Source organism: Sminthopsis crassicaudata, chromosome 1, assembly GCF_048593235.1.
Source record: "Sminthopsis crassicaudata isolate SCR6 chromosome 1, ASM4859323v1, whole genome shotgun sequence".
NCBI lineage: Eukaryota > Metazoa > Chordata > Mammalia > Dasyuromorphia > Dasyuridae > Sminthopsis > Sminthopsis crassicaudata.
Window position 1 is genome coordinate 572559209 of NC_133617.1, and position 24286 is coordinate 572583494.

General features: G+C 34.4%; 1 protein-coding gene across 10 annotated transcripts in view; it reads right to left on the reverse strand.

Moving 5' to 3' along the window:
- Positions 1-24286, reverse strand: part of XRCC4 (X-ray repair cross complementing 4) — a 365806-nt gene that overhangs the window by 332559 nt on the left and 8961 nt on the right. Inside the window, exons 2-3 of one of the 10 annotated variants that reach the window (XM_074282152.1) lie at positions 3139-3200; positions 1890-2000 (exon numbers count right to left, since the gene is read on the reverse strand). The exons of the other annotated variants lie outside the window; for them this stretch is intronic. The gene's annotated coding sequence lies outside the window, so the exon portion shown is untranslated. The remainder of the gene's footprint in view (positions 1-1889; positions 2001-3138; positions 3201-24286) is intronic. 10 annotated transcript variants of the gene reach the window in all.

A 24286-nucleotide genomic window follows, 5' to 3' on the forward strand; every position in this document is an offset into this window, starting at 1 on the left:
TCTTGCAAGAACCAAATAAGACAATATAAAGTGCTTTACAAAACTTAAAATACTTTATATATGCCAGCTATTCTTATTGCTGTTGCCAATTACCATATTGGCTCCCCAATTGCACACTTGTAAATTCCAGAGAACATGCCCAATCATAGTCAGAGAGATAAATCCAGGTTCTGAATCTACAGTTCCTAGAGCACTACCTATATGACACTATCTGGAAGGTGATTATTAAAAAGCTTTTAATATCTTGAAGATCTCCAAGTCAGCCATTATTGCATAAAACCACTATCTTCAAATCTTGCCCACTTCATTCCAACACTCCCTATCCAGGTAATACCTTGGTGTATTCTTAAAAATTACATAGTAAAAAAAATAATAAAAATTAAAAAAAATTAAAAATCTAGTTACAGGAAAACAATGGAAAACTTATTTACATAAATTTGCCAATACAGCTCTTATAAGATGTTCTTTCTGTATCACAGGAATATGTTTTAGGGGTAACAGTGATTTAATGAGGTCCATTTAGTACTTCTAATAATAAACATCCTTGACAAGATTCAAGACATATCTGCCTTTCAGGGAATTCCGCTCTCTATAACAAGTCATGTTTTAGCAAGCACAAGTGTAGTTAAAACTCATTAACTCAAAACATAAGGAACTATGGGGGAAACAGAGTTTTAATTAACTGGGTTTGGATTACTCAATGTTTTAATTAAAAAGCAAAGAGCATCTGTAAGTCTTCGAAATATGAGCTGTTTCAAATGATGCATTACTCCAATATCAACTTCCATTTCTATGTAATATCTAAATTCTATTATTTGCTTATACAAACATTTCAACAGTTTACTATCTATAACATTTATTTTATTTTGACAAATGAGTTTACTTAAATTTTTCATTATCTTTTCTATACTGAATACCAGAATATACAAGACAACTGAAAAACAAAACAGTTTATAGTAAAAGATTTATAGTATATAAAAGCCTCACTCAAAGCCCTCAGAAGTCCCAGTTTTCCTTAAATATTGTAGATTACTAAAATGTTTACAGCTGTAAAAGGTCTGGTAGAACACACCTGTAATTCCTACTACCAAGGAGGCTGAAGTAGCAGATCTTTTAAGAGTTCTGAGCTGTAGTGGGCTAAGACAACCTGGTGTCTACAATAAGATCACAAGGGAGGTCCCCCAATTCCAAAAAAAGGAGGCAAGGGAAATGACCTCTATCAGAAACAAACTGATAAAAGTTCCCAGAGGGTTGCTCTATACATATACGTGGTTGTTAAAACTTCTAGCCTGGGAAAAATAAGAAGGGGAAGGATGAAGGGGAGTGAAGGAAAGAAGGAGGGAGCAGGAGAAGGAAAAGAGAGAAAAGCAAGAATGTTGTAAAGTGCATGTTCTTATGTGAAGTGTACAGGTCATTTATTCCATCTCCCTCATTTTACAGACAGTCAGGCCTAGGAACCACATATAAAATTAACTGCAACACAAAAAAATAGCACATTCAGCATTAATTCCAGTTTAATGTTACTTTTCCCTGACGATACTTTTTCCTCAACTCTTCTGCCCCACATTTGAAGAATGATTACAAGTCTAAAAGGAAAACCATTGCATTACAAATGTGACTATTACAAATATTAGTAAAGTTATCTTTAGACACATTTCATTTGGATTGGTCCTCATGCTCTTTTTGCAATACATATATACATATTTTTAAAATATATGCACATATATGTATGTACATATGATTATATTATATAAAATATATTTTTCTAAGTATATCTTTACTTTCCCAAATGCTCAGTGTGTGTTTTATGATATTATATGTAATAATTAACAATAAACTGGTATATAAAACATGTATTTCCTAAATTGGAAAACAATTCATCCAGTTACCAGGATGATGAAATGTAGAATCGCAATCTGAAATTTGGTGTGTTTCAAATAATTTTTGGCCAAGGAAACAATTGTCTTTTAAGTCAGCTTCAAAGTATAGAAAGGATATGCCTGGAAAAAAAAAAGAGAGAGAGAGAGAGAGAGCTCAATTATTCTATGCTTAATTCTTCTGCTCTCAAGATTCAATTATGCTGTTAACTTTTCTATAGTTTTACAGGATACTTATTATAGCAAAACATGTTATATTCCATATCCAATGTGTATATATTCTAAGTATAGGACATAAGTCATAGATAGCTGATGGCACTGTGGAGAGTGCATTGGGTTTAAAGTGAGGAAGATTTGAGTTAGAATTCAGTCTGAGCCATTTACTAGCTGTGTTGCTAGTGTGACCCTCAGCAAAGATATTCCTTTTTCCCCAACATGAAATGAGGAAAATGATGATAATAATAATAATATCTATCATTCAGGATTGTTGTAAGGATTGAATAATTTTTGGTTTAAAAAAATGTCTAGCTAAGTGCTTTGCATATAATAGGTGCCATATAAATGCTTGTTTTCTTTCCTTTCCCTTCCTTTCTCCTAGCAAAAAACATGTATGTAACAACTTGGTAGGACTTTTTTCAATCTTGTCATGAATTTTGATAGACAATTTGCCATATCATCAGCATTTGGGCTGCAATTTTCTGCAAAATCTGACTTGTAGAAAACCTTAGTGAGGAGTATAACTTGTGTAAGATGTTTATACCTACTAGGCTGATAGCTATATAGGGTTTTTTACCTTAGATTTCTTTTTAGACTTGGCATTTATATTAATAATAATCATCACTACTTTTGTTTTAGTGTTTCAGGGTTTTTTGCAACACACTTTTCAAAAAGTAGACATTTTGATCTTCAAAGCCACAATTGCTTTTATTATCCCCATTTTTAGGTAATGAAACTAAAGCTAAGAAACATTAAATGAATGATCTGCCCAGAGTCACATGGGCTAAAGAAGAATTTTGTCGTCTGGACTCAAAGACTAGCCTGCTAGCCACTTCTTTTAGTGAGATGTGATTCCTATTCAAATTACTAACTCCTGTGTTGCAGAAGTAGCAGCAGAATGTTACATAGAGAGTATTAACATAAAACATCTTTTTAAAAATTTTATCTTTTTATTTACAAAACATATGCATGGGTAAATTTTTCAACATTGACCCTTACAAAACCCTCTGTTCCAAATTTTTCCTCCTTTCCTCCCACCTCTTACCCTAGATGGCAGGTAGTCCAATACATAACATAAAACATCTTAAAGAAAGTCACAGACAGGACCTGGAAATTCAGAATAAAGATAAAGTTATAAGTTAACTAAGTTTTAACTGAGGTTATCTTCTTTCAGGTCAGAAAACCTGAATTTAGTTCTCTTTTCTTTTTAGCCTTTGAAGAAACATGTAACATCATTAAGTATATAGTTATAATTATGTGTTAACAAGTGTGAACTAATCACTTAAGAACTATTCCACAGACTCAAAACCAGTTAAAGAGAAGCATCTTGCCAAAACCCCACCAAAAAACAAGCTTTCATAAAATACCAGCTGGAAATCATTTCTGAATTAATTCAACTCAATAATATTTGAGTAGCTACCATGCACAAAGCCCATCCTGGCGGGGGTGGGGGGTACAATAATAAGTAAAACATGGTTTCTGACCCAATTATAGAAAGAGGGGAGAGAATTACAGAAATAAGCACACATATAAGCATAATATGACAGGGGCCATAAAGATTTAAAAAAAAAAAAAAAAAAAACTCCAAAGGCATTCAGAGAAAGAAAAATGATTAAACCAACCAACTACAAAAAACCCTAGAGCTCACTTTCAATAACAACAGATATTAATATTTACAAAGAAATTTAAGGAGTACAAAACAATTTCCATACATGTTGTAATTAGAATCACTCTAAGTTAAGTACAGGTATTTTTAGATACCCAGAGAAGGAAACTGAAGCTCAGAAAAGTCAGTTATGTATTTATTGTCAAATTGTCAAGCTTTAAATCCTGTTCTTCCAGCAGACTATTCATTATCTTATTTTGCTTCTCAAAATATTTCATCACAACTTCTTAAAGTATAGTTACTATATAGATAGATTGATGTATTCTTAATAAATGAGAACAGCTGGGAAGGAAGAATTTCAATTGATGGAGTTAAGCAGAGAGGAAAAATATCAAATGCACAGAGGTAAAAGTATGGGATATGATTAAGTAGTAATCCAGTTTCAATGGAATTTAAGGTAGTGAAAGAAAATAGAATAAAATAAAGCATGAATTCTGCCTATTCTTCCTCCTGACCTCATTTATGGGAGACCTAAGAGGAGCACTCTCTACTAAAGAGGTGGGTGGCCAAGGATTCAGTGTCTTCAAGATTGAGAACAAAATTTCCATGCATTCAGAAAATGGGATAAAAAGTATATGAAAAAGAATTAGGATAAGGGGAATATTCTTAAGATAGAACACTCTCTAATATATAGACATATGTCTCTACTTCCTCAAATGCCCAGAGCACATTGTGTCATAGTATATGCAATAATTAACCACAACCTGACATATAAAAATATGAAAAACATGAATTCATCTAGATCTGAAGATGATGAAATGTAGAATGTGAGATCTTAAATTCGGTATGTTCCAAGTAATGTTTGACCAAAGAAGAAATTGTCTTTTAAGTCAACTTCAAAGGTGTAAATTACAGCAAAGGCAGGTCTGAAAAAACATAGTTCAAATGGTAGAAATTACACATGACTGGAGTTTGGCAAGACAGACAAGGGAATAAGAAATCCATAGACATTATGTCTCTCTTAATGTAGTCTTTAGTCTTAGTTTTCTTAATTGTTTTGCTAATCCTGCTGACTCATTGAGAGCCTGCAACCCAATATCCTGTCTGACCATGCCTTCTTCATCTTGTACTTGTAAAATTGATTTTTTAAAACACAAATATTAGACTTAGTTATTCCTATTAGATTTCATCTTATTCATTAGTTCAGGCCAATGTTCTAGTCTGTCAAAATATATTAGAATCCTGACATCATTATCCAGCATATTATCTCTCTCTAAACTTTTTATCATTTACAAACTATATCATAAAAATGCCGAACAAAGAGTTAAGAACAAATTCCTGAGTCACTCCATGGATGCTTCTTAACTGACTTTTACCTAGTATTATGGGTCCTGTCATTCAAACAGTGCTAAATTCAACCTAATTTTACTTCATCCTAACACACATTTCTGTATCTTTCCACAAAAGATTATGTCAGATACTTTACTGATATCCAGATAAGCTATATTCTCTTATCTACCCACAGTCTAGTAACCCTGCCAAATAAAGTAAATGAAGTTAACTGAGGATGACCTGTTCTTGATAAAATCATGTTGGCTCTTTCTTTTCTAGTTATTTGCTTTTAAAAGTGTTTCTCCTTTTAAAATATATCCTAATAAATGTGGTTCAACTCAATTTAATAACTATTTAATTATGTATAGGGTACTGCATCTATGCCAGTGGGTAAGGTAAAAAGATTAAATATGTTCTGTCTTAGTAGAGTTTATAATCTAGCAATGAGATATCACACACAATTAGAATACAAAATATAATAGATGAATGTATGAAAGCAGCAGCTGGTTATACAATGGATAAAGTACCAGGTCTGAAGTAAGGAAGACTCATCTTCCTGAGTTAAATTTGTATTCAGATACTTACTAACTATATGATTTTGAGCAAATCATTTAACCCTATTTGTCTCAGGTTTTCTCATTTGTAAAATGAACTGGAAAAGGAAATGGCAAACCATTCCATTATCTATGAAAGAAAACCAAAGTCAGACATGAATGAAATAATAATTTGAAAGAACAATATGAGAGAAGTGTAAAAAATTGCACATGTTTCAATGGGTTACAAATAAATTATGTGCTACAGTCAGTAGATAACTAACATAGCAAATAAAACATAACATTGTAGCTGCATTAGATAGTACAGTGGATAGAGTGCCAGGCCTAGTCAGAAAGACTCATCTTCCCGAATTCAAATCTGGTCTGGGGCACTGGGCAAGTCACTTAACCCTACTTGCCTCAATTCCGCATCTGTAAAATAAGCTAGAAAAAGAATTCCATGTTATTGGGAATTCAGTCTGGGCTGCTGCTGATCCTATATGGTAGGCTGCATATGATGTTCTAGCATCACATAAGTGCAGTAATACTATCCTCTCAAATGTTTTCTAAGTATCAACTGAGGCTCTCACAAGTAATTTTGTGAAAATGTATCATTGAAAGAGGACTTGAAAGTACCTCTTTCTTCCTTACTGAAGTCAGCCTCTTATTAAATGTAAAATACAAAGCATCTATGAATCCACTACAGCTAGAAAGGAGGGGTGTCTTAGAATGTCTTTTAAAATTCAGTTAAGACTGACTCAATGGTCTCTTTGCTTTCACCATCTCTGTAAATGGGAATAGTCAGTCTTAGAGGGGTTTTGTTTGTTTGTTTGTTTTTTTATCCTTAGACTACTTGAAGTCTAGTTCTTCAGAAGGACTGACTGATTAGGGCCATAAGAAAAAAAGTGTTTTGTTCCTAAGGGCAATAAAGGTCACACTACTATAAGCACCTCATCATGTCAGAGCCAAGTCTCACTACGGCCTGCAGGTGGGAAGAATGGAGTCCCACCCCAAATTGGTACATCAGTAGCTTTATTGAGAATCCAGAACAGTTGAGAATTGAGTAGCTGATCTTTAGCACTTTGTCCCTTTGGTTCTTGGCTTTTCACTCAGAAGAGAAATCAGCTGTTGGCTGGTATGCAATTGATTCCATCTACACTGAACAAATACCATTCACAGTTGCTTCCGAATAAACAAGCCACTTTTTAAATAACTTTACAAAGAATTGTGTATGCTCTTTTGGCCTGAGATAAGAATAAAGCAAGAGCCAACTTACTTAGGTCACATAAAGTTAGTTACAACACAGTATCATTGATAACACCGTTCTGAACTTTTGCTTTTATTTAGAGGCTGAAAAATTGGGGCAGGGGGGAAGAGGAGAAGGAAGGAGGAAAGGGGCTAGTTATGGCTCCTTTTCAGATTGCTTTTGCTGCAGGTGTTCAAACTTCTGCAGCTCAGTGAGGGAGCCAGACTTAGAGATCAGAAAGGGCTAACTACGTGTTTCTAATGGAGCAATTAACTTAAGTGCTCCCTTGTTGAAAAAAGGAGTCTGATACCTTAAGTGATTTCAGAATAAAAGATTAGTCCAGAACACATGCTGTTAATAGGCTGTAATTAAATTCCTGGTGTCACTGTTTAGTTTGACCTTAGTTTAAAATAAAAGGAAAAAAAAAAGAAAGAAAAAAAAATATAAAGTACAAAAAAGGCAGACGGAGGGGTGAATGCAGGATTGGTTGATCCGAATATCTTAAATATACTTCACTCCATTAAAAAAATATCAGAAGTAGGAACAGATATCACTGATTAGCAAATATATGACCATAAAGGCCAAAGCATTCAACCTTTAGCAATAATTATTAGCTAACAATTCAAGAAAATAGGGTTATAAATAAAATTAAAAGTTTTCTTACTTGCTCAGTATTTATTCAAGGTAACAATAATAACGACAAAGACATGGCTTACCTTGATCTTTTTTAAATGATTTCCCACATTGAAAACATAGCTTCAATGTAATCATTCCTATCATTTTCATCATGTAAAGAATTTATACTTACTAGATCTGCTCTCTCTAGTTGGCCAAAGGAATTATAAACTTATTTGAAAAACCAGATAGAGCATGGATAACTCTGAACCTCTCTTTGTCTTTCTTTCTAAAACTATTCATTTGCAAATATTAGTAGAATGAATTACTCTAAAGCCAAGGAAAATTCTTAACTCTCCAAAAAATTTTTTTACAAGTTGGAATTTTCCAAAATTCAAGGCAAAGGAATGACCCAGATTATAGAATTTCTGTAGTCCTATTAAAATCATTTCTATTAATTTTGAAATTCATTTAAAAATTTAACTATAGCTACTTATTGATACCAGCTTTCCTAAAATATAAAGATGCTCAAGGGTGATGATTCCCTACAGTCATTAATTCATGTAAACTAAAAATCTTAGATTTCAAGGGCCAACAAAAAAGCTGTTGGAATAAGTACAAAGAAAGCCATATTATGAATAAAGGAATTACCTTTACTAATATAGGCATTCAATTACCAGATAGGTACCAAACAGATACCCTCATTTCTCATGATTTCTCCTCTAGGATTTATAAGTATTAAAGTGACATGTGAATTTCACTTGTTCTCTCTTTCTGTTTTCTTACTCTAGGAGATATAGGTTAAGTAGCTACACAATGATTATCACTAATTAATTAACAAGTCCTAGGGAAAATGTACAGCCTCCATCTCCAAAATGTTTTTAAAAATACAAGATGCACCCACAAACCTTAGTAATATAGTCTCCTTCATGTGAATTAAATGGTCCTATTTCTGCCAATCCTGGACATAAGGCTGAGTGAGTATCCTTTAATGTCTTAGAACATTTACCAAGCTTTCGGCAGTTCTAATTAGAGTTTCAAGTGAGACTGACACTTTTCAGAACCAAAGGAAAACCCAAAAGATAAGATAACATGTGAATTGTATGTCAGTTCAATAGCACTCTTTCTCTAAAAGCTTTGGTAATCTCAATTTTCTAAGTTCTACCAACCTTTGTTCTCTGATTTTAACTTCTGAACAGTGAAGATTTCACTGTGAAGCACAAGGGATCAGTTTTCAGATGTTTGCTTTCTCTTCCTGAGCTAAAAAATGTGTTGTGCACAGATAAAACATTATTAATGTGACTTATAAGGGAAGGAAAAAGCAATTTGAGCATACCAAATTCTACTTTCTTGCCACCTCACTTTAACTACCACTGTATTTCACTATCTCCCTATTTTCCAATAGTAAATAATTATGTCCCTGATTAAGGAATAGGCTACAAGAAAATATGATTTTAGTGTGAAACAATGAAAGGGTATTATATATCCTCTAATTTTTTTTTAATACAAAAATTGATAGTACACAATAGGTGCTTGTACTTCAAGCTGTCCACTTCTCAGCTATTCCATTTCCTTTACTTTCCAGTCTAACCTTTTCCCAAGTAACTCTCTATATGTAAGACACAATGGAGCCCTCCTAGAATTCTCCTACAAGTTTTGAGTAGGCTATTGTCACTTCTGCCTTCTAAGACTTAACAGGAATTTCTGGGCCTTTTTAAACAAATACTTAATTCTTCCAGATGCTCTGAAAATTACCCTCCCATTCCAAAGTTCTTATATCCTTACTTACAATGCCTGATTACCACTACCACTAGATGTCCAGAAAACCAAACCTATACAAATTAAACACATCACCCTGCTCCCAAAATTTAATGTTCCTTTCTATAAAATAATGACAAATTACTTAGTCACCAATCTTAAATCACTTTGTTTGTTTCCTTCCCCTTCAGCCCAAAGACCAATAACTAGAAACCATGTCAGTCTGCCATGCCTCTTCCACTGCCATTTATTATTTCAGAAGTGAAATTACCTTAGAAGTATCTTGTCTCCAATCTCTTATCTCCTAAGCTATCCCACCTTTGAATATACAACTCTGATCATATCACTTTCCTGTTTAAAAATCTTTATAATGACATTAATTTAATTAATTAATTAAAATCCAAACTTCTTCACCTAAACTTTCAACAGCCTTTATAATCTGACCTTAAGCACACTCTCCGGTCTTATTTTACAATACTCCCCTTTAGTCTACTATTTACAGTTTCTCAAAGAAACACCCTGATCTTTTCCTGTCTCAGTGGCTTTGCTTATGCTATTCCTTCTGCCTGAAATGTCCTCCCAATTCCTCTATACCCTTAAAAATCTTAGCACCCTTTAAGTATCATTTCAAAGGTAACCTCTTCTGTGAAAGTGTTTTTATTCCCCCAGCCAAAAGTAAGCTTTTCTGAACTCCCAAAGCATGTTTCTTATACCTCTATTTATCACATTCTACAATATATCATAGTTATTCTATGCATATCTTATCTCTCTTCTTAAATTATAAGCCCCATTAAGGGCCTGTCTTATTTATTCTTTTATCCTTTATGGTATCTTGCAGCACAATAGATATTCAAAAAATGGTGTTTGGATGCATTATCTCAATGAAGGTTAAAAAGGACAGTAAGAAAAAATAAAATTACGGGTAGGAAAACTAAACCATCTTGCATGGAAGATACATTAAATCTGTTGAAGTGATTCATGAGATCTTCAAGTACACAGACCTGCTTTTTTTCTAATCTCTTAGAGCAACTGGCATAATAACACCAACCTTCTCTGAGTCACATTATTATGAATTAAACTGTTGTTTTTTTGTTTTGTTTTTGTTTTTCTTTAAGTCTCAATTGAGGAGATGACTAGGGATTTTTGAATATGGCTGTTTGTCACAGCCATACATACAAGAAGGTATCTTATGATAGATAGTACATTCATAAGGCAGAAAGTATTCTAGTAAGAAGAGAACTTACTATAGGGAAGAGTGGCATGTATGAGTATAAGTGAAACATTTATTAGTTTGAACTATCAAGAGAGCTCCTTATTAAAACAAAAACAAAAAAAAAAAAAAAAAAAAAAAACACCTAAACCCATAATCACACTCTCCCATCCAAAGAGCGCATCTCAACCAAACAAAAAATTTTCCCCCCCACAAATAGCCATCAATTCCTTTTTCTGATTAGAACACCCTCTTCTACTTCTGGATATGTAGCAATGGGATATCTACCCAGGGAATTCCCACTCTATGACACAGACATATTCCCAAATCCCAAAATCTTCTTGAATTTGGAATATCCCTTTAATGCCACTCCTCCAGCTCACAATTGTACTTGGACACTTAAATATGCTCCATTATCTACATTTTAAAACTAGGAAAAACTCTAAGACAGCAAAAAATCTACTTACAAATAACAAAACATTATTGTACAAATATTTCCCCTTCTATAATAAATTGAACAAGCAGCTTCTACAGGAATTGAAGTGGCTGAAGTTGTGTTTTATAAAGGTTATTCTGATAATAAGTATATATTTATTAAAAAAAAAAAAAGCCTTATTAACTATGAGGACTGACAATTAAGCCAACATTCAGCTCTTATATAACATTCTTCCTAAAATATAAACATAATATTGGCTTGTGAGAATGGTTCATATAGCCCAATAACATCAGTGTTTTGGTGGGTTATGACAGCATCTTAGGCTAAGGAATGAAAAACCAAAATATCTCTGCTGTGTGGCACAATGGAAAGAACACTGAAGTTAGAGGACTTAAGTTCAGATTCTACTCTGTGCCTAAAGACAAGTCACTTAACATTCCAGGGGCCTCAGTTTCCTCTCCTATAAATTGAGGGAAATGGATGCCATTAAGGCCCATTCCAACTCTATATGTATGATATTCATGTCTTTAATCACAGAAATCATGAAACCAGAATCAATTTTGACATTAGGAGCCTCAATATTAAGCATTTATCTGCATATGGCATAGGACAACATATAATGATATAAAATTATATAATATGCTCCTCTAGAAACTTGGAGTTTAAGGTAGCAGGACATGATGTTAAAGAGTAAGCTACTAGTAGTAAGAGGCAGTATGGTATTGTGGTTAGAAAGCCAACCTAGAATAAGGAAGGCTTGGTTAAAGGCCTGCCTCTAATACTTCCCATGTGATCCTGGGCAGATAAGACAACCTCTCAAAGACCCACATTATGAGCTACAGAATAGCTGACTATTTGCACTAATGGAAGAATTGACATGTTCCCGTTATCAATAAATTACAGGTCTGAACAAAAATGTCATTATAAAAAATCTAATATATTTGGGAAAAAAAAAAAAAGAGAAGTATGTTAACCACAAGAAATGAAGAATGGTGATCACAACTCTTCGAGTAAATTCAAGAAGGATTCAGGAAGAAATGAGATTTCAAAAGCTAAAAGGATCAGATAGGAAAGATTTAATGAACGAGTAGGAAAAACATTCCACACTCATGGTAACAAAAAGCTCAGTTGGCAAATAATAGAGAGAATGAAGGGGATATTGATAAAGAGGACTGGAAGAAGGCTGATTTCAGAAAGGAAAAAGGAAGAAGAAAAATGAAAAGGGTGAAGGAAAAAAAAAAAAGTATGTGAAACATCAGCGGTATCATTTAAAAGATTTCTGAAGTATAAAACTGAAGAACTTAGCCTTAAATTTAAGTGTGTTTGGAAGGTCCTACGAGGTTAAAAGGAAGGCAACAGTAATTATTAGAGGCAGCAATACTAGGAATGTATGGTTTTAGGACTAGAAGGACCTTAAACATCACATAATTCAAACTCTTCAATTTATTGATGAGGAATTTAAGACCAAGAAAGTGAAGGTCACATAGATAGCATGAAATTTGAACTCAGGTTCGATGACACCAAATCCAGTGGCATTTCTATCACACAACCTTGCCTCACAAACTGGAGGAGGAAGAGAAAGAGGAAATTTTACAGAGACTGTTAAGAAATATGCAACAAACCCAATAGGGTAGGTAAAAATTTTCACCCTAATAAATAACAAATAGCAAGTTTTTAAAGTATAAGTACTGGGCTGGAAAATGTTCATCCTCCTCTTAATAAACAAAAAGTAGCAACAACTACCATTTGATTAGAAGCCTTTTCCTCTTTCCTAAATTTTCATAACTAATTTTCCTGAAGGAGGAATATTTATAACTTATGATGCCAATACATTAAATGATTATTTTTAAGTTCAACTAGCTTCCAACTGTTCTTATCATGCCATAAGCCCAATCAGTCATCAAGACATCTCCATTTGCAATATTATCCTCTCCACATTGCCACAACACTAATTCAATCCCTTATCACCTCTCATCTATTTTTTTTTGTTCTTAGCATTTTATTTTCCACCAATTACATGTAAAAACAATTTTTAACTTTCTTTCTTTCTTTTTTTTTTTTTTTTTTTTTAAAAGTTTTGAGTTCCAAATTCTTTCCTTTTCTTCTTCAAAATCTGATGTGGGTTATACATGCACAAACATGCAAAATATTTCCCGATCAGTAATTTTGTGGAAGAAAAAAAACAAGGAAGGAAGAAAAGAAGGATAGACAGAAGCCACAAAGAAAAATAGTATGCTTCAACCCTAGACACAGACACTAAGGAGGGAAAAATGAAAAAAATACAGAAAGTGAAAAATTATACACTTCAATGTGCATTTAGATTCCATCACTTCTTTTTATGGAGGTATATCACATTTTTCATTATGAGTTCGAGAATATCTTGGATCATTGTGTTCCTGAAATAGCTAAGTCATTCCCTATTGTTCATCCTACAGTATGTGTTACTGTGTTCAATGTTCTTGTTCTGCTCTTTTCACTCTATATCAGTTCATGTGAGTCTACAGATTTTTCTGAAATCATCCTATTTGTCATTTCTTATAGCACATTTATGATCATGTAAAATTTATTCAGTTATTCCCCAGTTGATGTACAGTTTTCAATTCTTAGCCACTACAAAATGACCTGAATATAAGTCCTTTTCCTTTTTTTTTTTTTTTTTTTTTTTTTAATTTGTGGAATACAGCCTAATTAATAGTATTTATATGGTTCCAAACTGCTCTCCAGAATGGTTGGATTAGTTTACTACTCCAATAACAGTGTATTAGTATCCCAGGTTTCCCACATTCCTTCCCAAGATTTGTTATATTCCTTTTCTATTAGGTTATCCGGTCCAACTGGTATGATGTGGTACTTCAGTTGTTTTAATTTGCATTTCTCTAACTTATAGAATTTATATAATACAATAGAGTATGCAGCCACTTGAAGTCAAAAAATATAAGTGCAAATATAATAATATAAACTTACTAGTTGTGTTGTACTAGACTAGTTACTTAATGTCTGTGTTCCTTTACCAGGTTATCTGCAAAATAAGGATGATGATATCACCTACCTCATAGGATTGTTGTGAGGATAAAATAAGATATGTAAAATGCTTTGTAAAGCTTATAACATTATATAAATATTAGGTATTATGATCTTCACAATAATAATCTTCAGTTTAGCAGAGACAAAAGCATTTCCTGCCCCCAAAATTTCAGTATTTCAGTCCTGTCTGTGGTATACAAGAAGACCTCGTCAACATGCCATTTAATACCCTCTATGATATAGTTCCAACTGACCTTTATAATCTTATCTGAAAGAACTCCCTTTTCTGCAATGAAGCCTATTATACATATATTTTTCTTTCTCTTTCACCTTTGTGCATTTTCATAGGCCATCCTTTATCCTTGGAATATATCTTCACCAGATGTTCAGCTGTTAAAGTCCACCTTAGCTATCAAAACATAGCTCAGGTCCTTCGTTCTATAGGAAGTGAAAATGATAGTAATCTCCCATTATTGTCTCAAACTTTCTTAAAAGTACTACAAATCTCTCCTTTTCACCTATCACATTCTACTACATATCATTCATATTTGTTTATATAATGTACACTGTCTATATTTTTATGCATAATAGAAGTCAAATGAAAGCACAGCTCATAAAAGTAGAGTCAAAAGTGTAAATCAGTGATTTACAGTCATAGTTTTAAGAATGACTACACCACAAGACAGTTTTAATCAACTTTTTATGGCTAAAACTTAGAAGCTGAAATTTTTAAATCAAACACATAAAAATGGGAAAAAAAATTACAAATGCCTTCTGGGATCCTGATCCTGGCAAACTATAAATCATAATGAAATCATCAACAGTGTTCAAATATAAAATTTTCAAGAATGATTCTACCATTGCAAAGCATTTGGAAACATTTTCAAAAGTCCAAGGAATGATCTTATCCTTATCATCCTATTCCAGATAAGACCTAATGGGAAATTACAAAGTACCCTAAAAACAAAGTTACTTTGTGTGATGTAAGGAAGTTTATTTAAATAATAAAAATAAAGCAGTCAATATACATAAAACTGAAGTTGGTTTCAAGATCAACTGGTTCTCAGAAAAAACAAAACCTCCTATCAAGTTGAAATGAAAATTAATGATGCCAACCTGTAAGGGCCCTTTAAATGGGCAGACATGGTGCATCGAGAGATTGAGGCCCAGAAGTAATTTCTGTGGATATTAGGACTCCCTTGTAGGTGGGATCTTAGCCATGATGAGATAGCTTCGTAATGGGTGACTCTCTCGCTGATTGGCTGTGTGTATGACCTCACAGGCCCTTTATAAGCCCACTGCAGGCAGAAGTCGCTCTCTTTAATCTGGCGCTCTTCACCCTGGCTCCCTAGCCTGGGTGGCCAAGCCAAGATGGATAGCCAAAAGAGGTAAGGATTTTGGTAGTGAACACGTGGGTCTTCTGACCAGGTGTTCACTCAGAACCAACAAGTCAGGGCATCAAGTCAGGGCATTATGTGAGTAGGTATAATAAAGGCTTTTAAGATTACAAGTGGCTGTCCTTGAGTGCGCTACCAGTTATTAAGCTATAGATTCAAGAGATTGTGAACAGAGACCTTTGAAGGCCTCAGAGGAAGAGAGCCGGGTAGAGTTCACACTGCAAAGGACAGTGGTCAAAGGTACTCTGTTGGGCCTAGGAAAGCAGACTAGTAATTGTAACTGCCGGGAGAGTACATTACACCAACCTGATAGATTTCAGTTGGAAAAAATGCCATGTCAGTCAGTTAATAACCACAGAATTGTAGTGGCTAGCATAATGCAAAGAAAACTGGACAGAATCAAGTGACTGAATTTGAATCCCAATTCTAAAGACATGTAACCACAAACAAATTCATTAACTTCTCTCAAACTCAGTATCTCTAGCTTATTATATAGGTCAGGAAATATGAAAAAATATGAATAGTATAAGATAATATATAAATACCACAGGGCTGGTGCAGATAAACACAAGTACTAGTCATAAAGTCAGAGGAAAAGAAATTTCAAAGATATGGCAAAAAGTATATTAAGTAACACATCTTTAGGGTTTAAAAAGTACTTGGGGAGCTAAAATATCAAAAGAAGGCATGAGCTGGGAGGGTTCTGGGAAGAATGACAGTGAAGTTGGTGAACTTTCAAGCTCACTGATTGCTCTCACAAACAGAACAAATTTGTGCCTCAGGGCAAACATGGAATCTTGAAAAATCAAGACTTGGGTCAGAACAGGAATCAACCCAACATCTGAAGAAAGACTTAGAGTGGGAATTAACCTCTGTGAAGTGTAAACATCTCCAAGCTAGCTCCACAGAAACACCAAGTGGGACCCCTGGGACAAGCTGAGTGTGGCTGGAGCCTCAGCAGAGAGTACAGAGACTTTCACTTCCATGGACTGTTCCTGGAGTTACAGGGGTCTGAGGTCCAGAAGGCTTAATAGAAAGATTAGGCCCAGGTGTGCTACAAAGACTGGAAGACACCAGCGCCTGGTAAGTGCAGAAGCAGTGGGTATGGGAAGCTGCTGGCTGAAGGCACCTGCTGGAGAAGAGAACTGGGGTTTCTGGTCAGAGGGGAGAGCTGAAGGGAAGCCAGAGGCACAGCAAGATTAGAAGTGCTTACACTATTACCTCTTATTTTTAAAAGATGAACTGGCAAAGAAAGAACCCCACCATAGAAACTTACTATGGAAACAGGGAAAACTGGAGTTCATTTTCAGAGAAAGACATGGAAGAAAAAAAAAAAAAGCTTCTACCCCAAAGAGTAAAATGAGATGGCTCCTCTGCCCAGAGAAAATATATAGAATTCAAAAAAGAATTTAAAAATCAAATGAGAGACACGGAGGATACACTAAAAGAAAAAAAAAAAAGAAAAAGAAAAAAACATCTAAGAAAAACAGTATTTATGGGGGGAAAAAAAGTTAACCAATTAGAAAAGGAGTCTCAAAGACAGAAATTATCTCTGAAAATTAGAACTGGGCAAGGGGAAACCAGTGAAGCAATGAGAAACCAAGAAATAACAAAACAGATTACAAAGAATGAAAAAATAGAACAGAATGTGAAGCATCTTAAGAAAAACAACAGATCTGAATTACAGATCAAGAAGAGAAAATATAAGAATAACTGGATTGCCTGAAAGCTGTGACCAGAAGAAAAAAAATGGGCTTTCAATGAAATTATAGATTTTCAGGTCTTTATCATTCAAATCTGAACTTAATAGAAAATTCAACATATAAGAACCAATTTCAAAGATCACTTTCAAGGAACTCAACATGAACAAATTGTTTATATTTATTCTTTTATATGGGAAATGATACCATGTTTAAAATTAACATCAACAGTAAGGCAATTCAAAAGAAAGATTGGGGCAGAATTAAGATAAAAATAGTAATTATGTCATATAAATCAGGTACAAAGGAAGAATAGACATAAAGGCATTAGAAGGATTAGGTCTAGAATGCTCTCCTCATAATCTTTTCTTTCCATCACAATTCTCTCAAATATTGCTTCTCCTAGATTTCCCTTGATTCATCAGGCAATAATGACTTTTCCCCTAAAACTGATGTAATTCATAATTTATACCTTTCCTATGCATTCCTATATTTTTGTTATAATTATTTATGTATGTTATGGTATCCTGATAGATTTTAATATTTCTGGAAGCAGAGATCTTATCTGATCTATATTTAGTACTTCCTTAGATTCCTAGAACAAGGTACATGGTTCATGGATGTTTATTTAGTTGAAATGAAATCTTATTACCAGAATTGGGTGATGACAACTCAAGTGAATAAACTATAGTTGGATAAGGGTTTTTTAAAATTAATTTTATAATTATAACTTTTTTTGACAGTACATATGCATGGGTAATTTTTTACAACATTATCCCTTGAACTCACTTCTGTTCCGAATTTTTCCCCTCCTTCCCTCCACCCCCTCCCCTAAATGGCAGGCAGTTCCATACATGTTAAATGTTTTATAGTATATCCTAGAGACAATATATGTGTGCAGAACCGAATTTCTTGTTGCACAAAAAGAATTGGATTCAGAAGGTAAAAATAACCTGGGAAGAAACACAAAATATATAGACAGTTTACTCTCATTTCTCAGTGTTCCTTCTCTGGGTATAGCTGATTCTGTCCATCAATGATCAACTGGAACTGAATTAGATCTTTTCTTTGTTGAAGATATCCACTTCCATCAGACTACATCCTCATACACTATTTTATAATGTATAGTACAATGTAATGATCTCCTGGTTCTGCTCATTTCACTCAGCATCAATTCATGTAAGTCTCTTCTAGCCTCTCTGTATTCATCCTGCTGGTCATTTCTTACAGAACAATAATATTCCATAATATGCATATACCATATCATCAAAATGTTTGTGGCAACCCTTTTTGTAGTGGCTAGAAACTAGAAAATGAATGGATGCCCATCAATTAGAGAATGGTTGGTTAAATTATGGTATATGAATGTTATGGAATATTATTGTTCTGTAAGAAGTAATCTCTAATTTCATAGCAAATAACTCTCTAGCAGGCAAATATAGAGATCCTATGAAAAATGTGACTTTCTTAAGTTAATATTTGTTTTGTGCATTTCTAAGAAAAAAATCAGAATACTAAAGCATGTAGAAAGAAAACTCATGCTGAATAGGTCTTTGATTCTTTCAGAATATATTACCCCAAGTCATTATTTCACAATTCCACATATTAATAACTAGTTGGGTGGCCAGTCCATTGAATTAGTACATCAAAATATATTATCAGGGTCAGACACTGTAGATGGACAATGAACTGGGACCAGAATTTAATAGTAGGAAGAAAACAGGCTGGATTATATTTGGGAAATTGCACAATTCTCCTAACTATCCCAAGATGCTCTTTAGGGAAAAAGTAATCTTTTTAAGGCAAATGTTTACCAATTGATGCTACAGTGTTATAAATCTTGGAACACCAAGTTGCAGAAAAGCTGAAGGACAATGGAAAGATGCATAGTGGGCACCAAGAGGCTTCAGTAGTGGCTTAATATCACAGAGGTAACGTACAATGGAAAACAAAAGTTGGCCAATCATGTGGCAAGTGCAAGGAATAAGAAATGGATTCCATTGGTTCCACATTTTAAAAAAAAAAAAAAAAAAAAAAAACTTTGAGAAAAGCCTTCAGTACACTAGATGGATCCCTAAAGGAGTAGCTATGGAAGTACACAGACACAAACTGCACATATGAATGTGTTGCAATTGCACCAAACAGCAGTATGATTTTTAAAAACTTAATTTGGTTATAAAGTAGATCCATGAATTTTGAAATACTCTCTCAACAGTTTATCATAGAACATCATGGAACAAGTATAGTTTATCCATAAATTATCAAGCATGTGAACAACTTACATCTTCCTTCCCCCAAAAAACCACAGTACAAGGACTCCAATGAGCCTTATCATCTCTAAACTTATTCTGAATCATAGGAGAACTTAGACTTCCACAAGATCATAGGCGTTAGAAATGAATAAGGTCCAAAAATTTCCTGTATTGACCAAACTGATTATTATACAGGTAACAGTGAAGGATGAATTTACTAAGAGGCAACAATGCAAAAAGTCCTATTCTTAGTGAAAATCATGAAGTTAGATCAAACTACTTAAAGATAAGATGAGAAAAAGATCAAATAACTAGTGACATATCATATTCAGTTTTATTTAGTTACCATATTCACTTTTTTAGTTATTTAGAGAGAGAATTTTATTCTTGTTTAATTTAATATACATAGTATATTAATATTTCTTAAGTAGCCACCACATGAGATGCACTCTATACATAAAATTGGAAATAATGCACTCATAACTTAAAAGAACAAACTCGGGGACTTCCGGCCAAGATGGCGGCGTGGAGGCAGACAGCTGCTTGAGCTCCTCGTTTTCTCTCAGAACTTACTTCATGACAAGCCTCTGACTTAATGCTTGACCCAGAAAGAAATCCACAAATTATCACCAAGAGAAGACATCCTTGAAAGTCGCCAGAAAAGGTCTGTGTTTGCTCGGGGGAGGGTCAATCAGACTGGGCGCAGACTGAGGACAGACAGCCAGAGCAAGACAGGCAGCTCACACAGCTCAGACCTGAGGGGGAGGGGTGTGATCTCTGCCGTTTCTGTGAAAGGGCTTTTGCCCCAGTGTGGATGCTCCGTCTTGGCAGCAAGCCAGGAGCGGTGGAGAGGGTGTAAACACCGGAGGTGAAGATTAAAACCCCAGAAAGCCAGCGTCTCTCAGAGCCCGGCCACCCCCAACCCCCACCTGGACTGACTCGGTGCGTTCTCAGAGCCTCAGAGCGCAGACTCAGTACAGTCATTGCTGTTCTGCTAGTGGCTCTCTGCTGCCCTACCCCCAGTCTGTAGAGGAAGCCCATTAATACCATCCAGCCCTATCCCCCGCAAAACAGACCAATTGTTTCTCTTGTCAGTTTGTTTTCTTTGATTCCTACTCTGACAAAATGAACAAAAAATTCAAAAGGGCTCTAACCATTGACAGCTTCTGTGTGGAGAAGGAGCAGACTTCAAATGCTGAAGAGACTAGGAACAGAATGTCCCCAGATGTATCCCCTGGGAGGGATATAAGCTGCTCCTCAATACAAAAGAACCTCATAGAGGAAATCAAAAAGGCTCTCACAAGAGAGCTGGAAGAGAAATGGGAAAAGGAAAGGGAAGCTTGGCAAGAGAGCCTGGAGAAGTCATCCCATGCATTCAAAGACAGAATGGATAAAGAAATCAAATCATTGAGAAACAAGATTAGTGAGCTGGAAAAGGTAAACAACTCCAAGGAAAACAGGATTAGTGAGCTGGAAAAGGTAAACAACTCCAAGGAAAACAGGATTAGAGAGCTGGAAAAAGAAATCAGCTCTCTAAAAAATAAAATGGATACAATGGAAAAAAATTCCATAGAAGATAAAAACTCAATTGGACAATTACAAAGAGATATAAAAAAAGTGAGTGAAGAAAATACACCATTGAAAATTAGACTGGAACAAGTAGAAATGAATGACTCAAGGAGAAACCAAGAGGGAGTCAAGCAAAACCAGAGAAATGAAACAATTGAAAAGACTGTCAAGTACCTTACCAGAAAGACAACAGACCTGGAAAACAGATCCAGGAGAGACAATTTGAGAATAATCGGACTCCCTGAAAAATGGGAGGAAAAAAAGAGCTTGGACACCATTTTCGAGGAAATTATCAAAGAGAACTGCCCAGACGTTTTGGAAACAGAGGGTAAAATAGACATTGAGAAAATTCATCGATCACCTACTGAAAGGGACCCTAAAATCAAAACGCCAAGAAATATAGTAGCCAAGTTCAAGAACCATCAGACAAAGGAAAAGATATTGGAAGCTGCTAGAAAAAAACAATTCAGATATGGAGGATCCACAATAAGGATAACACAGGATCTAGCAGCGTCCACATTAAAAGAACGCAGGGCTTGGAACATGATATTCCGAAAGGCTAAGGAACTTGGTATGCAGCCAAGAATAACTTACCCAGCAAGAATGAGCATCGTTTTCCAGGGAAGAAGATGGACATTTAACGAAATAAATGAATTCCATCTATTTTTGATGAAAAAACCAGACCTACATAAAAGGTTTGATCTTCAAATACAGAACTCAAGAGACTACTAAAAAAGGTAAAAAGAAATCTTGAGAACTATACTTCTGTCAAAAAAATATGTAAAGAACATATGTACAATTTGTCTTAGAAACTAGAGGTGGAAAGGAGATTATATCATATAAAGTGGTGGTACTACATCTCATGAAGAGGCAAAGGTAACCTATTATATCTGAGAGAAAGAAAGGAGGGAGATGAACATAGCGTGTATCAATAGACATATTCGATTTATGGTGAAACTTCTTCCACTTCATTGAAAAGTGAAAGGGAAGGAGTAAGCTAAGGGGAAGGGAATACAGTAATTTCGAGGAAAAGGGATAAAATAAGGGGAGGATCTTTAAGGTGGGGGAGGGATCCTAAAAAGGGAGGGCTGTGAAAAGCAAGTGGTGTTTACCAGTTTAATACTGGATAGGAGGGTAAAAGGGAAGGAAAGGGGAAAAGCATAAGCAGGGGTTAATAGGATGGCAAGCAATATAGAATTAGTCCTTCTAACCATAAATGTGAATGGGGCAAACTGCCTCATAAAGAGGAAGCAATTAGCAGACTGGATTAAAAGTCAGAATCCTACTATATGTTGTTTACAGGAAACACACCTGAAACAGGATGAGACATTCAAACTAAAAGTAAAAGGGTGGAGCAGAATCTATTATGCTTCAGGCAAAACCAAAAAAGCTGGAGTAGCCATCCTCATCTCAGATCAAGCAAAAACAAAAATTGATCTAATTAAAAGAGATAAGGAAGGGCATTATATCCTGCTAAAGGGAAGCATCAATAGTGAAGCAGTATCAATATTAAACATGTATGCACCAAGTGGTGCAGCATCTAAATTCTTAAAAGAGAAATTAAGAGAGCTGCAAGAGGAAATAGATAGCAAAACTATAATAGCGGGAGATCTCAACCTTGAACTCTCAGAATTAGATAAATCAAACCACAAAATAAATAAGAAAGAAGTCAAAGAGGTAAATAGAATACTAGAAAAGTTTGATATGATAGATCTTTGGCGAAAGCTAAATGGAGACAGAAAGGAATATACTTTCTTCTCAGCAGTTCATGGAACCTATACAAAAATTGATCATATACTAGGGCATAAAAACCTCAAAATCAAATGCAGTAAGGCAGAAATAGTAAATGCATCCTTTTCAGACCATAATACAATCAAAATAACATTTAATAAAAAGCCAGGGGAAAATAGAACAAAAAATAATTGGAAACTAAATAATCTTATACTAAAGAATGATTGGGTAAAACAGCAAATCATAGACATAATTAATAACTTCACCCAAGAAAATGACAATAATGAGACATCATATCAAAATGTGTGGGATACAGCCAAAGCAGTAATTAGGGGAAGTTTTATATCTCTACAGGCCTACTTGCATAAAGTAGAGAAAGAGAGGGCCAACGAATTGGGTTTACAACTAAAATTGCTAGAAAAGGAACAAATTAAAAACCCCCAGACAAACACAAAACTTGAAATTCAAAAAATAAAAGGTGAGATTAATAAAATTGAAAGTAAAAAAACTATTGAATTAATTAATAAAACTAAGAGTTGGTTTTATGAAAAAACCAACAAAATAGACAAACCCTTAGTAAACCTGATTAAAAAAAGGAAAGAGAAAAAGCAAATTGATAGTCTTGAAAATGAAAAGGGTGAACTCACCACTAATGAAGAGGAAATTAGAACAATAGTTAGGAGCTACTTTGCTCAACTTTATGCCGATAAATTCGATAACTTAAATGAAATGGAAGAATACCTTCAAAAATATAGCTTGCCCAGATTAACAGAGGAAGAAGTAAGTAGTCTAAATAGTCCCATCTCAGAAAAAGAAATAGACCAAGCTATTAACCAACTTCCTAAGAAAAAGTCCCCAGGACCAGATGGATTTACAGGTGAATTCTACCAAACATTTAAAGAACAACTAACTCCAATGCTATGTAAACTATTTGAAAAAATAGGGATTGAAGGAGTCCTACCAAATTCCTTCTATGACACAGACATGGTACTGATACCTAAACCAGGTAGATCGAAAACTGAGAAAGAAAACTATAGACCAATTTCCTTAATGAATATTGATGCTAAAATATTAAATAAGATATTAGCAAATAGACTTCAGAAAATCATCCCCAGGATAATACACTATGACCAAGTGGGATTTATATCAGGAATGCAGGGCTGGTTTAATATTAGGAAAACTATTAGTATAATTGACCATATTAATAATCAAATTAATAAAAACCATATGATCATCTCAATAGAAGCAGAAAAGGCATTTGATAAAATCCAACATCCATTCCTACTAAAAACGCTTGAGAGTATAGGAATAAATGGACTATTCCTTAAAATAATAAGGAGCATATATTTAAAACCTTCAGTAAACATCATATGTAATGGTGATAAACTAGAACCTTTCCCTGTAAGATCAGGAGTGAAACAAGGTTGCCCACTATCACCATTACTATTCAATATAGTACTAGAAACTCTAGCCTTGGCAATAAGAGCCAAGAAAGAGATCCAAGGAATTAGAGTAGGAAATGAAGAAATCAAATTGTCACTTTTCGCAGATGACATGATGGTATACTTAGAGAACCCCAAAGACTCTGCTAAAAAGCTATTAGAAATAATTCAGAATTTTAGCAAAGTCGCAGGATACAAAATAAATCCACATAAATCCTCAGAATTTTTATACATTACCAACACAATCCAACAGCAAGAGATACAAAGAGAAATTCCATTCAAAATAACAGTCGATAGTATCAAATATTTGGGAATATATCTACCAAAGGAGAGTCAGGAATT